General features: G+C 48.8%; 1 protein-coding gene across 1 annotated transcript in view; it reads left to right on the forward strand.

Moving 5' to 3' along the window:
- DPF3 (double PHD fingers 3) overlaps nt 1-17466 on the forward strand; it is a 165977-nt gene that overhangs the window by 35579 nt on the left and 112932 nt on the right. The gene's annotated exons all lie outside the window — the stretch shown is intronic.

Below are 17466 nucleotides of genomic sequence, written 5' to 3' on the forward strand. Positions count from 1 at the left end.
CATTTCCATACATCTTCTGAAATCTAGGCAGAGGTTTCTAAACTTCAGTTCTTGACTTCTGTGTACTCACAGGCTCAACAACACATGGAAGCTGTCAAGGCTTGAGGCTTGCATCCTCTGAAGCCACAGCCTGAGCTCTACGTTGGGCCCTTTCAGCCACAGCCAGAGCAGCGGGGACACAGGGCACCAAGTCCCTAGGCTGCACATAGCAGGACCACAAAACCATTTCTTCCTCCTAAAGCTCCGGGCCTGTGATGGGAGAGGCTGCTGTGAAGACCTCTGACATGCCCTGGAAACATTTTCCCCATTGTCTTGGGGATTAATATTGGGCTTCTTGTTACTTATGCAAATTTCTGTAGCCAGCTTGAATTTCTCCTCAGAAAATGGATTTTTTTTTTTGAATTGTTAGGTTGCAAATTTTCCATACTTTTATACTCTGCTTCCCTTATAAAACTGAATACCTTTAATAGCACCCAAGTCACCTCTTGAATGCTTTGCTGCTTAGAAATTTTTTCCACCAGATACCCTAATCATCTCTCTCAAATTCAACATTCACAAATCTCTAGGGCAGGGGCAAAATGTCCCCAGTCTCTTTGGTAAAACATAACAAGAGTCACCCTTGCTCTAATTCCCAACAAGTTTCCCATCTCCATCTGAGACCACCTTAACCTGGACTTTATTGTCCTTATGACGATCAGCATTTGGGGCAAAGCCATTCAACAAGTCTCTAGGAAGTTCCAAACTTTGCCACATTTTCCTGTCTTCTTATGAGTCCTCCAAACTTTTCCAACCTCTGCCTGTTACCCAGTTGCAAAGTTACTTCCATATTTTCGGGTATCTTTTCAGCAATGCCCCACTCTACTGGTACCACTTTACTGCATTAGTCTGTTTTCACACTGCTGATAAACACATACATGACACTGGGCAATTTACAAAGGAAAGGGGTTTATTGGACTTACAGTTCTTTGTGGCTGGGAAGGCCTCACAATCATGGTGGAAGGCAAAGAGGAGCAATCCACATCTTACATGGATGGCAGCAGGCAAAGAGAGAGCTTGCACAGAGAAATTCTTGTTTTTAAAACCAGCAGATCTCGTGAGACCCTTTCACTATCATGAGAGCAGCACGGGAAAGACCCGCCCCCATGATTCGATCATCTCCCACTGGGTGCCTCCCACAACACGTGGTAATTATGGAAGCTGCAAGATGAGATTTGGCTGGGGACACAGAACCAAACCATATCACCCAGCTAATTTTTTTTTTTTTTTTTACAGAGATGGGTGTCTCACTATGTTGCCCAGCCTGGTTGCAAACTCCTGGCCTCAAGCGATCCTCCTGCCTTGGGCCTCCCAAAGTGCTAGGATTACAGGGATACAGGGATCAGCCACCACACCCAGCCAGTCTCTGTGTACCTCTAACACTCTCTTCTCCTCATAGGGCAAGTGAGGGGGCTGCCAGCAGCTCCAGTCTCAGCACATACCACACCCAACAGAAAGGCAGTTCCCCTCAACAGCTGTGGCAGAGGAGCCCTAGGAAGGACAGATTAGCTGGCTGGAGTTATTTCCCCCCAACAACCAATCGCTGCCACCCATCATCATCATCATAACCAGAGTCTGAAGAGCACGCTGTAGTTCATGCAGCATTTTCTTTCATGTCAGCTCCTTGGTCCCTACCATAGCCCTGGGAGGTAGAGAGGGAAGGAAGAGGTAAGAGGGTAGTGAGCCCATTTTAGAGGTGAGGGAAATCAGACTGTGGACAGAGCCAAGGAGAATTTTCTGTGCTGCTCATGTATCTGAGAAGCCCATGTTGGTGGGACTGAGGCAGGCAGCTATTTCTCAAGTGTTTGTGCCTTCTGCCTAAAGACATTTACTTTGGGCACACTGGCCTGCCAGTGTTTATGCCCGGCCTGTGGACGAACGTGGAGCAGCTGAGTTCACAGCTGGCTTTGGCCATGCCCCGTTATCGGGCCTGCCGTGACATGCAAGGGGAAGGGAAAGGAAGAACCTAGGACTAGCGGTTTGCTGTAACCAAGTCCCCACCTGCACATGGTGTCTTGTATCTGTGATCATTTGAGAGGCTTCTTCAGCCTCTGCCCAAGCATGAGGCAGAAGTGGCTAGACCAGATTTCCAGTGGTGAAAGTTCACCCCAGGGATGGGCAGGGTCCTGGGGAAGGACCCCATCTGCAGAGACGGGTGCCAGCCTTTGTGATGATCGGCCCTCAGGGGAAAAGTTGGGTTCCCCCAAGGCAGGCTTATTCCTCCACACCAGTCCCCAGATGCTGAGAAGCAATGAACAGCCGGGGCTGGAATGAGTCACATGGCAGAGCACCTTCTCAGAGGAACTTGTTCCCCTCTTTGGGTAAACAGACCTACTACTAGGCCTACTAAAAACACAAAAACAACCCCCACAAACCCTAGGCCAGATGCTTGTCATTTCCAAATCCTATTCTGAGTCTGAACAGCCAGGGCTGCGCCTGGCTCCCAGAATGTACCACCATGCCAGCCTGCAGCTGTGGGTGGTGAATGAAGAGGACGTTGGAGTGCCCTGGAGTCAGTGGTTACGAGCCTCAGCCTGGTACCTCCAAGCAGCCAGGGCCCATCTAGAGAATGAGAAACAGCACAGTCAAAGAAATGTACCCACTGTCTTCCCAGAGGTGACGCAAGTTTGCATTTCAATTTTTTGCACAGGCCAAAATTTCAGAAGAGTGACTTCATCCAGGGCCTCGGCTAGTCCATATGGTTTGTTGTGTAAAAGTGGAGGGTGGTGCCCCCTGGGGGGTGGATGTTTACAAAATGTATGATGCCCTTTCTGGTGGGTGAGTAGAGCACGAGCTAGATCTCAGCCCCTCTTCTGTGCACCTGGTGGGGGTCCCTTTGAGGGTACAACCTGCCCAACTTCCAGAGGCTCTGCTCTCATCATTCATAAAATGCAGTTTCCACTTGAGAGGACTCCTCCCTTTTTGGGGGTATGGCCTCCCTCAGGAGGGCTAACAGGGCTAACTTGGGCAGTATTGTAAAATCACTATCTCTTATTTTTATTCCGCTTGATTTGGGCTCAAGGAGAGCTCAGTTTTTTGGCTGATGCTTTGTGTGTGACTCAGGATAGAGTCACTGGCCAGAGTCTCTGGAGAATTTGCTGCAAATTCCTAGGAGGCGAGGACCATTAGCTGGGTGGACTGAGGCTGACCTTCCCAAGGAGAGGGGAGCAGGTGAAGGAAACAGAGGTGGAGATGGAGGGATAGGCTCTCTTTTACACATTGCAATGGAATTGGTATGACCTTTTGAAGTACAATGAATAGTACCTACCGGTATTTAAAACACACATGCTCTTTGACCCAGACATTCTATTGCTAGGAACTTATTCTATAAATAAATATATGCATATAATATATATTGGATATATATTTTTTATTGTGGCATGGTTTGTAATAACAACAAAGAATGGAAACTTCCAGAAGATTCATTGATGGGGGCTAGTTAAATATACAGTACTTGTATATTCTATGAATGGAGTATTATTTTGTCCTTTAAACTAATGAGTAGAAAAAAAAATGGAAAGATGTTAAAGATATATTGCTAAGTGGCATAAAAACAAAATACACAACAAAAAGCAAATTGTATAACATTGTATATAATCCTCTGGGCAAAACTTGCTGAAGAGTGATAATTTGCCCATTCTGAGCTGTATCTCTTTAAATTTATGGAAACTGGAAGGCTGAGGTTATGTTGTAAGAAACCAAACCCCAGACCAACCCACCCACCCACCGTTGGTGCCCCTCCACCACCCAGCCCCTAAGGATGCCTGTCCTTTCCTCTTCTTCCCTCCCAGCCTCCTGTGTGAGCTCCCCTGAGCTCCTTTTGACAGAAGATGCTCCAGGAATCTAGTTATGCCTAGGACTCTTGAAGCCCGCCCGGGTTCCACTCAGTGTACCCTGACATGTCCTCATCTCCTCGGGGAAGAGGGAGAACAGTCTGCCTGCTCTTTGAGAGACGGAGGGGCCACTGGCCTGGAGCAGAATTGTCTCAAGGCATGAGTTTCCGTCCACATCAGACTCCTATGGACAGTGAGGAGATGTCACAAAAAATTTATGCCAACACTCAGTTTGTCCCTCCTATATTCCTTTCTGTCCCTGCCTGAGTCCAGCAGTGATGGGCAGGTTTCAGCAACAAAGTCCAGGGGTAACGAGGGTCAGAGTTGTGGCTGACCTCAGGTCTGCGGAACTCTGTCAGGAAACCAGGTCAGGGCAAAGAGAGGGGGGTGCACGTTCAAGAATCTTGAGGGCTGTTGGAGAAGATCTGAGGACAGGGCCACAGAACCGTCCTTTTCTGATCCAGTCCCCGAAGCACTTTGCTTATGTGGGATGAGTGGACATTCCAGTCTGGAAAGTGGGGAGTTGGGCCTGGGTGACATGCCAAGACCCCATCTCTACAAAAAATAGAAAAATTAGCCAAGTGTGGTGGGCACTGGTAGAGTGGCACTACTAGGGAGACTGAGGTAGGAGGATCAGTGAAGTCCACGAGGTTGAGGTTGCAGTGGGCTGTGATTGCACCACTGCTCTCCAGCCTGGGTGACAGAGGGAGACCCTGTCTCAAAAAAAGTGGGGAGCTGGGTCTTGGCTGACATCGAGTCATTTGTTCCTGGGTGAAGTTATTCCCTCCTGGAGTGACTCCCCAGTCCTGCTGTCCTCACCCCTTCAGTGTGGTAAATGCACCATCCCTCTTCTGTTTCTTTTGTTGTTGTGTTTTGTTTTTGTTTTTGTTTTGTTTTTTTGCTTTTTTTTTTTGAGACGAGTCTCACTCTGTCGCCCAGGCGGGAGTGCAGTGGCATGATCTCGGCTCATTGCAAGCTCTGCCTCCCGGGTTCACGCCATTCTCCTGCCTCAGCCTCCCGAGAAGCTGGGACTACAGGTGCCCGCCACCATGCCTAGCTAATTTTTTGTATTTTTAGTAGAGATGGAGTTTCACCGTGGTCTCGATATCCTGACCTCATAATCCGCCGGCCTCTGCCTCCCAAAGTGCTGGGATTACAGGCGTGAGCCACTGCGCCCAGCCCTGTTTCTTTACTATTTGCTGAAAATAAAAATCTGTCTGCATGGGGTAGGAAGGGCCTGAGACCTGGGAAGAGCTCTTTGGAATTTGAAAGTGTTCTCGGTGTCCCTGGACCTATGTGTTTCTCATGGCAAACGTCGCCCCTCCAGTCAGTCTTAAATAAACATCTTGCAGCCTCCTACTTGCCTGGGCGTCTGAAGGACAACACACACAACATTATTTCTCCCCACTGACTGACAATTGAGTTCAGTGTTCTCTGCAGCTTGCACTTGGCCACAGAGGCGAACGCAAGGTGTTTCATGATGTAGACATCACAATTCTACGACACGAAGACTTGGGCAGGGGCCTGGTGCCACCAAGGGGCCTCCCCCGGACCATCTCCCCAAGAAAAGGGCTCTGTCCTTTGTGAAGGGGGAGTGGAGCTGGCAGAAGAGAAAGGTGGAGAGTAAATATCCACCAGAAGGCCTGGGAGCACAGCAGATGTTGGGCAAAAGCCAGCTGATTAAAAAAGAGGCCTTTAACTTCACTTTCTTTCTTTTTCTTTTTTTTTTGAATGAAGAAAAGACAAAGGCTGGGAACAAACTTTTACTTGTGTCCCCTTGGAGTAAATGCCCAGATAGTCTGCTTACATCAATTTAGCATCTTTCAACCCCAGACCTTCAGTCCCCATGGTCTAGGACAGATATTATCTTCATTTTAGAGGTTGGGAAACTGCGGCACAGAATTAGGAAGCTAATTTCCCAGGGGATCGTGGTGATGCCAAGGACAGAGCCCTACGGGGAGCCTCCTGGAGCTGGTGCCATGTTGCTTCAAGGCCCGACACACTCGCTTATCCTGGACCCGCAGATGAAAAGGGCTTTAGAGTTGACACTCCTCCCGCACCTGGAATGCACCTGAGGCCTTGTCAATCCCTTCTGCTCCAGGACACTCGGGGAGCAGCGTGGCTCTTTGCCACCCTTGCCGAATTCCAAGGGTGATGGGAGGGAGGGCAGCCAGGGATAGGGTTCTTTCTCTTGTGTTTTTGCTGTTTTTGGCAGTCCTTCAATGACTGGGGATGAATGACCAGGATGATCGCCCCATCACATGTTGTTGGGGGAAACTCAAACAAAAGGGCAGGCTCCCTGAAGACAGCAGTGGCTTTAGGTGACCCAAAGCAGAGAGGGACATAGACTGGCCAACAAGCAAGTCATAGGGACCTGCAGAGGAGTATCCCCCAAAGGGGTTATCCAGATGGAGGGACTTGAGTCTCGCCTGCTTGAGCAGGGGTGATGAGGCCTGCTTCACCCGCCCAGGGTGCTGTCCCTGCTGCGCCGAACTGCCAGAACTCTACAGATGGGAGCAGGCTGCGGCCAACTTCCCCAGCTTTTGAAAATCCTGCATCTTAATTAGTTCCCTACTGCTTTTGTACATGGCCCACATTTTAATAGTCTCCAGGCTTCTCCCCCATTTGCTCTCTGATGTTCGGTGCGATTTCTCTTCTCCTCAAGACAGTGCCCCTGGCTCCTCCGACACCCTCCCAGTCCGGGAACAACTTAAGGAACGCCGAGGTGCCAAGCATGTAACCTGAGATTGATGAGCCTGTCAGCGGCTCCTTCTGCCCCTAGCCTTCCCCCTCTGCCGTGTGCTCTTCAGATGGATGAGCCAGGCGGGGGTGGGCAAGAGGGGGGAGATGGAGGAAGGGACCCGCGGAGCCTCGAGCCAGGTGTGAGCCAATGGACAACGCGACCTTCTCCCGGCCTGCAGAGGAGTCTGGCTGTGTCCTTCCGAAGGGGAAGGACACCCCGGCTCCCACCCCCATCTGTCAGTGCTTATCTGGCTCTGGGCAGGGGGGGTTGCCTGAGCTTGGTACGGCTGGGAGAATGGATGCCTTCAAGTGCATCAGGGGGAAATGACCAGTCATTTATCTCTTTCCTGCAGTGTCAGAGCCTGCAGCCATCCATCTGGAGGCCTGCACCGGCAGCTTCGTCAGCTCTGGTTGGCCTCATGAGAAGGGGAGCTGGAGCGAGGAGGGCAGGGCATGCAGCCCCCACTCAGGCTGTGTCTATTATGTGCTGGAAGTGATCTGCTCCTTTTGCCTTCCTGTCAGTCTCAGGAAAGGAGCAGGGACTGGGGGATGAAGTCTGGATGTCCTTGGCTCTGCCCATGTTCCCCAGCTTTGCTGGTATTCTGCAGGGCTCTGGGAGCTTGGGCTGGCCAAGGAGGTGGGCCGGCAGCAGGCAGTGGGCAGGGCAGTGGCATGGCTACTGCCAAGTTTCCATGGTCATATTTTGCTGTGGGACCTGGCAGAGCTACGTGTAGAGCATGGATTGTGAGTCGGAGGGATCACCCAGTTATACCATCGTCTGCTCACCTGTACCTCTGCCCACTAGGAGGTGGACACCTCACCTGTACCTCTGCCCACTGGGAGGTGGGCACCTCACCTGTACCTCTGCCCACTGGGAGGTGGGCACCTCACCTGTACCTCTGCCCACTGGGAGGTGGGCACCTTGATGACGAGGGCCCATCGTTTTTTCATCTGTATCCCTAGCACCCAGCATGAGGCTTGGCACATGGTCCACGGGCAGTAAAGATTTCTAAAGGGATGAGGGGAAGAGACGTGTCTGGTGTTTGATCTCTACCTTGGGGAACATGACCTAGCTCTCATCATCTCCACTGCACAGATGAGGGAGGCTCAGCCAGGGAGGAGAGGGCTGGGGCTGCTGACCTTGGCTTCCCTTGCGGTTCCCAGCCTGGCCGGGGGACCCAAGTGTTGCCATCTTGCCTCTTTGGTTCTGGGTTGTAGGGGTCTTCCCTGTCCAAATATCCTTGTTCTGCTGGAGGAGAGGCACCAAACAGGGATCACAAGGCCTAGGTTCAAGTCTAGATCCCTCCACCCACTGGCTTTGTGATGCTGGACAATTTCCTAACCACTCCTACCCCAGTCCTTCATCTGTGAGATGTGGGTCACAGTGGTTTTGCAGGGTTATTCTGAGAGGCATGTGGGATGGAGGGTGGAGGACTTGGCAAGTGTGAGGAGGCACTGTGATGCCACCTCCACACTGCACTGCTGGGTGGGTCTCTGCAACACAGTTCCCGTCCCCAGCACCGACAATGAATTTGCTGCAGATAGCTCGCTGCCTCGCTGGAAAAGTGTGTGCCATCTGGCCCAGAATGGCAACTCATTCTGCCTTAGAGTCTATTCATTTTATTTTATTTATTTATTTTTAGACGAGCCTTGCTGTGTTCCTCAGGCTATATGTGAACTCCTGGGTTCAAGTGATCCTCCTCCTGCCCCTGCCTCCTGAGTAGCTGGGAATTCAGGCATGTGCCACCATGCCCAGCTCTGTCTTAAAGCCTTTTAAAAGCTCCCTGTCTATAGATGACCTAGAACTTGGCTGTGGGACCTCACTCCTATGTCCCAGAACTCAGCCCTGAGGCACCCATGGCCCAGGGCACAGAGATGAACTCGGAAGGCCTCCTCTCTGCTTTTACTACACCTGTTAGACCACGGTATGCCAGGCCAGACCCATGTGGCTGGATCTTTTTCCCTGCTCTTGGGCTAGGCTGGTCCACTTTCTTCTTGAAGAACCATTTATCCATGGGCTCACCCTGGTGTGGCTTCATACCTTTGCCCCCTTTGCACTGACACCAGCCTCCCTCCTTGGCCTCCATCCTGGTTCACTGGTGGGGAAGCCCCCTGCTCAGGGGACTGCTCCCCAGTGCCTACTGCCCCCAGGACACATGTGAGAACCACAATGTAAGTACCATGAGGACAGAGCTCTGTCCATATTGTGCATAGCTCCCTCCTCAAGCACCAGACTCATTAAGAGGCTCCATACATTTTGCAGTAACTCCTCACTGGTCACCCCACATCTGCTCCGACACCCTTCACTTATTCTCAGAGTGATTCTGTTAACATGTAGGCATCATTATATCATGCTTTGCTCAATACCTCCAGTGCCTTGCCATTGCACTTGGGTGGACACCAACATTCTTGCAGGTGCCTACATGGCCTTCAGTGCCCCTGTAGCTCCCCAAGCTGGTCTCCTATCATCCCCCTGGCTCACCCTGCTCCAGGCAGATGGGCCGGCTTCCGAGCTTTTGCACTGAAGGCTCCTTTGCCTGGAACGTCTTTGCCTGGATGTCAGCGTAGCCCCCTCCCTCTCTTCCTTCAGGCTTGCACTTTCCTGGCCACATTTAAAAGTGTAACCCCCTCCCATCACCCTGACACTCCAACTTCTCCTCCTTGGCTCTGTTTTTCCTCCAAAGCACTGATTACCATCTGTCACGCTGAAGGTTTCACTTGTTTGCTTCATGCATTGTTTCTCTCCTGCTAGAATATAAATTGTATGAGGGCCGGGATTTTTGTCTCTTTTCTTCAGAGTCATTGCCCCAGCACCTAGAACAGAGTCGATACATAGTAGGTGCTTGATAATTACTTGTCAAATGAAGGGATAAAGTAGGTTATCTTCCACTGTGGCTCTGCCATGATTTTTTTCCCCCGAAGCTGCAGGAGCAATGGTCACCCTGGACTTGGAGCAGCACCAGCGTCTCTGCTTTCCAGCTGCGTCTCATTCTCAGCCTCTTCCATCCTCTTACCTGCCTCAGATTCCATCCGTTTCTATCCCCGCTGGGTTCATGCCCATGGAGGGGGTTAGCTGTGCCTCACTCACCATGTCTGGTGGTCTTAGAGTGTCAGAAAGGTGAGGGGTTTTTGCTGAAAAGCACAAGGAGAGGGAAACTGTAGGAGGTGGAAAGAAGGGAGCTCACACTTCTTGAGCATTCTGCCTGTGCCGGGCACTTCATGTGTATTATCTTCTTTGGCCCCATAACACTAGCGGGAAGTGGGTTTTGTTCTCCCAGTTTTACAGATAGGAGATCACGGCCAAGTGTGTGCTTTAGGGTAATGGAGCTGAGAGTTCATCCCAGAGCAGCTTTTTGCACTTTCCGGTTGTCTGTATTCCTTTGAACTATGCATTTTTTTTTTTTTTTTTTGAAGCAGTGTCTCACTCTGTCACCTAGGCTGGAGTGCAGTGGCATGATCTTGGCTCACTGCAACCTCCCCCTTCCAGGTTCAAGTGATTCTTCCACCTCAGCCTCTCTAGTTGCTAGGACTACAGGTGCGTATGATCACGCATGGCTAATTTTTGTGTTTTTTGGTAGAGATGGGGTTTCACCACGTAGGCCAGCTGGTCTCAAAGTCCTGACCTCAAGTGATCTACCTGCCTTGCCTCCCAAAATATTGGGATTATAGGCATGAACCACTGCGCCCAGCCTGAATTTTTATTTATTATTATTTTTTATTCCCTCCAAGCTTTATTAAGGCATAATTGACAAATAAAAATTATATATATTTATGGCATACAATGTGATGTTTAAATATATGTATACATTGTGAAATGACTAAATGAAGCTAGTTAATGTATCTATCAGTCCACATTCTTGTCATTTTTTTGTGTGTGGGTGAGAACATTTAAGATCGACTCTCTCAGCAATTTTCATTGCTAATAACTGGAGTCGCCATGCTGCACAACAGATAGATCTCCAGGACATATTCATCCTGTCTAACTGACACTCTGTACCATCTGACCAGCCTCTCCTGATTCCCTGACCTTGCCTTTGGAAATGCTGCCCGCATTCTGTCCACTCCCACCACCCTCCCCGTTCTCACCCTCCTGGTAGCTGCATTTACCTGGTCTGCTGGCAGCTCAGTGGTCAGCTTCCTTGGGCAGTGCGGGTGTTTTTCTGTATCTCGGGGTGGGAGAATGCTTATCTGTGGTCCTGATATCTGGATGCTGGAACCCATCCTGGCATGTCTACTTAGGGGTGAGAGGGTAGGCACTGCAGAGGCCATATGGGGGAGGGATGAGTCCTCCTGTTGTATGGATATCCTGAGATTCTGAAGCAAGTGGTAACAGGGCCTGCAGGGTGCAGCCTGGGTGATGGGTCCTCAATGTGAACCTCATCTATTTTGAGCTTTATGAGTCACAAAACAGGGAGTCAAAGGCGGCCAAGAAAGTGGCACCCCTAGGGAATGAGCAGATGGATCCCTAGGCCTGCCACCATCTTAGGAAATCAGGTCTCTGACCCTCCTCCCCAGTCTCTTCCCCTGTGAGGTGAGAGATAACAATGCCTCCCTCCCTTCTCCCTCCTCACGAGTCTGACAGTCTGATGGGGATAAATGAAATAATGATTCTTAAGCGCCTTTCTCCTTTGTGTAAGTTGGTGTATAAATCCAAGGAAATATGATGAGCTTAACTCCTCAAAATAATAAGCACCCAGACGAGAAAACTACACGTTTGTGTTTTTAAAGGAAAACTAGAGGCAGCTAAAAAAAAAAATTGAGCACTCATGATCTAGCAGGAGGATTCTTTGCCATTGTCTGTGGGATTTCTCCCTCCTTTTTGCACCATAACTCTATCTCCAGGCCCCTGCGTCAGAGGGAGCCCATGATGGATGGACGGATGGATGTGCCTTGTCGGGGTGCCTCACCACAATTTCCCTTGGGGCAGTCTGTCTGTTGGCAGAGCACACTGCCTCCCGAAAGATGGTATCTCTTGCAAACTCGACAGCTAACAGACAGCTCCTCTCCTTGTATATTTCCCCAAAGAAGAACTGTCTTAATCTGTTTTCTATATGGCATATTTTATTATAATCCATATACGACTCTCAGGTTTCCAATCCTCCATCCTGAGCCAAATAACGAAGGAGAAGGAGTCAGAGGCTTGGGGAGCTCATGACATTCGTGGCGTTTGCATTTTTAAATGACCTGGGATTTAATTACTCACTGTGCTCCCATGTTGCACTTTCAGACTCATCTCGCCTGCATCCTGTTAATGAGCTCGGTGGCTCCAACAACCCAGTGGAAGCTTTGCTTTCAGTGCGTTGGGTGGCAGGCTTGGGGCACCTGTGTCAAAAGCTTGTGGCTTTGATCTGCACCCAGGAGGATGGCTGCCCTGTCTGTAGCCCTGAAGAGAAGAAGCCACTGCTCTTGGCTGGACATTTTTTTTTTTTTTGGCTTTTATTTGTGCTTTTTTTGGTTTTTTTTTTTTAAAGACTTTCTATGCTTCAATCCTTGTTTGTCTAGGAGGTTTTTTCTTATTTAGAAACCGATTTGCTTCGGTTTGCACAGAAGCTGTCTCTGGTGTGATGGATTGTGCTGGAAGTCACCCAAGGAGTATCTCTGTTCCCAATTAGAAGTAGAGGCAGAGCTGCTTACGGGGGCCCAGGGAGGCGGCTGGCTTGGGTGACAGCTGCTGCCGCTGTGGAGAGAGTAACGATCCATGGGTTTATATCCATGTGTATAAAATCAGGCTAATTTAAAGATGAATTGTGTGTGTGTTTTGGACCATTTTCTTTTAATGTTAAAGATTCAATGACTCCTGTCGGGTTATGTGGGCCCCAAATTTGTGTGAGGTTCAAAATGAGTACACTTTAAAAAAATATTAAATCCTATATCCAGATGGGCCATAATCAAATAAAATTGAATAAATGAAATCCCTGAGGGCTCAAAAGAAGTGTGTCTGGGACATACTTTGTGCAAGGGCTTGAACCTGTTACCTTTCTTTCCCCTTCACTCTGGGACCTCCTGTGGTCAGGAGGCAGAGTGCACCCTGTGTTTGTTTGTAGGGAGGGGTGGCTACCCTTTCACTCTGACCTTGCAGGCCTTACCCATCATGCTTTGCAACCAGGGTTTGCAGTGGTCCGCTAGAACTCTCTTGGAATGGTACTCAGCAGGTATTACCTACGCAACATTAAGAACCACAGTAAAATTCTTTCCAGTTTTTGGAAGCAAAGTCATAGTCAATGTTACTTTTAATGCTGCAAACCTGCACTGTAGATTGTGGTAGCTAGTAACCAAGTGTGGCTATGGAGCACTTGAAATGTGGCTAGTCTGAATTGAGATACGCTCTAAGTGGAAAATACCCACCAGACTTTGGAGACAATGCAGATAAAAGAATGTAAAATTTTGCATCCATATTTTTATATTGATTTCATGTTGAATGGCAATGTTTTAGAAATATCAGATGAGATAAAATATCTTATTAAAATTAATGACACTTGACTTTCTTCCTTTTTGTGCATGTGACTACTGGTAAGTTAAAAATTACATAAATGGCCCGTATTACATTTCTGTTGGACAGTGCAGCTGTACCATTGAAATAAAAACGATTCAAACTTCGGGAATTACATCTAGCATTTTTAGGGTACTTACAATGCTGTAGATTCTTTTTTTTTTTTTTTTTTTTTTTTTTTGAGGCGGAGTCTCGCTCTGTCGCCCAGACTGGAGAGCAGTGGCCGGATCTCAGCTCACTGCAAGCTCCGCCTCCCGGATTTAGGCCATTCTCCTGCCTCAGCCTCCCAAGTAACTGGGACTACAGGCGCCCGCCACGTCGCCCGGCTAGTTTTTGTATTTTTAGTAGAGACAGGGTTTCACCGTGTTAGCCAAGATGGTCTCGATCTCCTGACCTCGTGATCCGCTCGTCTCAGCCTCCCAAAGTGCTGGGATTACAGGCTTGAGCCACCGCGCCCGGCCAGATTCTTTACATATATGATCTAATTTTGAATCTAAGTTTTGAATAGAATAAAACAAAAATTGATAAGCCTCATCTTCTACCCTATTTATCACACTAGTTTTTTTTTTTTTTGTGGATTAGTTTAGAGTTTCTTTATGCAGTGCATTACCATGTTTGATTCGCCAGCACTGTGAAATAGATACTATGACCACACCCATTTAACACATATGGAAATGGAGGCTTAGGTTACATAGCTAGCCCATGGTCCCTTTACTAATACATGGCAAGGCTAGGGTTTGACTTCAGGGCTGTCTGAAGGCAGAATCTATAGGAGCCAATCAAATATTGTGGTAATTAGGGAAGCGTGATGCCACTAAATGTCTCTGTGACCCTGGGAGAATCTCTATATCTTTCTGTGCTTCACTTTCCTGTTCAAGGGATTGGACTCGCGATACTATTGGAGATCCCTTCTTGCTTTTTCTATTTCACTTTTCCCATTTGGTTCTGTTTTCCCTCTTGATTCTTCTACTGTGCCTATCTAGTAAAGGTTGGTTAAAGAGGACCAAGAGAGTAGATTCAATTATGGGAAAGCAGGATGGAGGCATATTTAGCAGAGGAGGAAGGAGGAGCAGGAGAAGGAAGGGGGGAAGTTCACTATTGATGGAACATTCTATAGTTTGTAGATACTGTTGCAGAATGGTGAACATGGCATGGGGATGGTCATATAGAGCAGCACCCAAAACCATGACACGAAACTGCCCTCATCCTCAGCTAAAGATCTGCCTTTTATCCTGAAATACGGAAACTAGGGAGTGAGTCTCAGAATGCAATGAAAATGCATAAAGGTTTGGAAAAAGATTTTTCAAGGAAGGACCACAGAGAGACAGGGTGGAGTCCATGCAGCCTAATTAGGTGACTGGGTCTAGAGGCAGATTGAGTTCAAGGCTGGGCTTTGCCTCTTACCAGCTGTGTGATATCAAGCAAGTTCTCAACCTCTACAAGCAACACTGCTCTCATCTGTAAAATGGGTTAATAACTGTGCTCTTGGGTGTAGTGGGGATTGATATGTAGCAGTAACAGCTGCTAAGTTTTGAATGTTTGCTGCTTTCCAAGCCCTCTGCATGTACACGGATGTACCAAAGCCCAGTCAGGCTCAGTCTGAGCCTGTCAACCACTAATAAGAATACAATGAGTGGGGGCCCTTGTCATGATTTCAGTGACATCTTGGAAAGATCATTCAGCTGCATTCTCATCCTACTGTGTGGCTTTTGGTGGTTACTTAACTTCTCTGGGTCTCGGGTGACTCATCTACAAAGTGAGATGATTGAATTAGATGATCTGTAAGGTCTTGTCTAGCTCTAAAATGCTGTACAATTCTGGGAAATAACACTAATAAATAGGATTTATTTAGTGCTGCGAAGGCTAAGGGGGATACTAAAATATGAACTTCAACTCTATGTATATTTGATTATTATAAGTTTGAGGGATCGTGGCCAGCTGTTCTCTTTTGACTGAGGACAGGACATGAGGCAACACATGCTAATTGCTTTAGATGAGACATTTGGAAGACTTTTCTGACTTGGGAGAAGGAGTAATATGTCATCAGAGCAGGCTGTGGAGCTGCACACCCTGAGCTCATTAAAGCAGACAGTTGGCTGTTTTTCTGACACTCGCCTTAAATGTAACTTCATCACACAGGCCTTCCCTGACTCCCTGATCTAAGGTAGACCCCTCTACGTTTGTTCTTTCACATTTCATTCTGTCGTTTTCCTCCGTAGCACTTAAGACAATTCGTAATTGCATTTTGATTTTGTATTTAGCATTTAGTACCTGTCTCTTTGGATTGGAAGCCTCCTAAAGGCAGGGTCTGTCTTTATTTGGTTCGCCTCCTGTGTCCCTAGTCCCAGCACAATGGTGGTCACATGGCAGGTACTCAGTAAATATTTGTTGAATGAGTAGATGGATCCAGAGGTGGCTGATTTTGTGGTAGCGCTTCTTGATGAGAAGTGGATCCTTTGCTCTCCTTTTTAGGTAAGAAAAATCCCAAAGACTTTGTCTCTCAAGAGATTTTAGATGCTGTTTCTCCTTCCCACCTTCTTTTTCTGGGGGCTGGTCACCCACGGGTGTGCATTTGTTCAGTTTTAATAGATGCCTGCGTGCCCCTTCCTCATGAATTGGTCAGACTCTCTCTGTTTCTGGTGGAGGAAATGGAAAGTGTAGGTAGGGTTCTGTTGGAGTCGGGATAGAGCCCAGCGGAGCAGGCTCGATGGTGCTGCTCTTTCCATTTGCCCCTGCAGATCCATGCTTTTCCGTCTTCACCCTGCTTGGACCTCAGCAGGCTGTGTGAAGGGGGCTCCCTTCCCCTCTTGCTTCCATTTAAGGTTGGTGCGTGGGAGAGGATGCAGCAGGCTGATGCAGGATGGATGGAGAGAGTGGTTGGGCTGTTCCTTCCTTTGGTTCCTGGCCTCTGCAAGCCATAGCTCCTGTCCCGGGGCTCTGCTAATGGTGCTGTCTTTAGGTTCTTGAAAGCACTCTCCCTCTGTCCCTCTAAAAATAGCAGCAGTGGTCATGGCTCCTCCCCACCCTCACCCCTGCCCCAAACCCACCTGGGGTGCTTTACCTTGTTGGATCCCTTAATCTCCTCCCCCCATCTCTGTAAATAGTCCCTACACTAAACTCTCAATACCCCCACAAGGGCAGGCCATTCATCTCTCCTGTTTTCTAGGGCACCACTGCATCATAGTTCCTGCCCCTGGCTTACCTGGCACAATGGTAGGGACCACATATCAAATTGTGGCAGTGTGGGGGTATGAGGTGCAGGATCAGAGGAGAGGTTGAAGAAATATTTTGTAGTAAATCAGAATGATCACCTGTACCTTAGGTTGGTATGTTTAATTGAAAAAACAGCAGGGGATGGTGGCTCCTGCTTGTAAGCCCAGTGCTTTGGGAGGCTGAGGCAGACGGATTGCTTGAGGCCAGAAGTTTGAGGCTGCAGTGAGCTATGATAGTGCCACTGTACTCCAGCCTGGGTGACAAAGTAAGACCCTGTCTGTAAAAGAGAAAAGAAAGGAAGAAAGAAAAGAAAGGAAGGAAGGAAAGAGGGAGGGAGGAAGGGAGAAAGGAAAGAAAGGAAAAAAGAAAGAGAAAGGAAAGAAAGAAAGAAGGGAAGGAGGGAGGGAGAGAAAGCAAAGAAAGGAAGGAAGCAAAGAAAGAAAAGAAAAGAAAGTAACACACCAGCCCTCTGTCAGGTCAGGAGCTCGGGACATCTGGAGGAAGGGGTTCAGCTTCTCTACGGTCTCTCTTCTGGGCAGGGCTGGCTCGGGTTGCCACTTCTCTGCTGGCTTGGTGACCTCAAGCCCCAGGTAGCTGATCAAACTCCTGATACCTTCAGAAAAAAAGGTCGTGGTATGCGGCCGTGCAGCGGCCACTCTGCTCATCCGGGGCCTGTGAGGCATTCACCCTTGCTCCTTCTCTTCCCGTGGCTTTTGAGGCTCTCATTTCCCCCTGGGTGGATGAGAATAGCCTCTCTGAGGCTGAACTAGCTTTTCATGGAGGAAGCCAGAGCTGGGCAGCCAGCATGGCCATGAGGGGGTCATGGGGTTGCCAGACAAGAGCTGGGATAGGAGGAAATGAGCATCCTTGGTTGCCAGCATTGTGCGTTGCTTGAGTTTTCAAAATACTTTAACGCAGCTGAACACATTTCTCCTTACAAAACCACCTGTGGGGTTGGGCGTTGTTATCCTCGCTTTGCGGATGCAGTAAGGGCTCCAGGCTCCCGACGCCTGCCTTGCCCGATGTCCTGGCTGGAGAGGCAGAAGCATGGCCGTGTGAGCCCACATCCACCCCGCACCCTTTCTGCTCTGGCTCAGCTTCCTCTGGGGGTGTGGGCGTGATCGGAATCTGTCTCTGGATTATGAAACGGAG

The sequence above is a fragment of the Rhinopithecus roxellana genome, chromosome 5 (genome assembly GCF_007565055.1).
Source record: "Rhinopithecus roxellana isolate Shanxi Qingling chromosome 5, ASM756505v1, whole genome shotgun sequence".
In the NCBI taxonomy this organism is placed as follows: Eukaryota; Metazoa; Chordata; class Mammalia; order Primates; family Cercopithecidae; genus Rhinopithecus; species Rhinopithecus roxellana.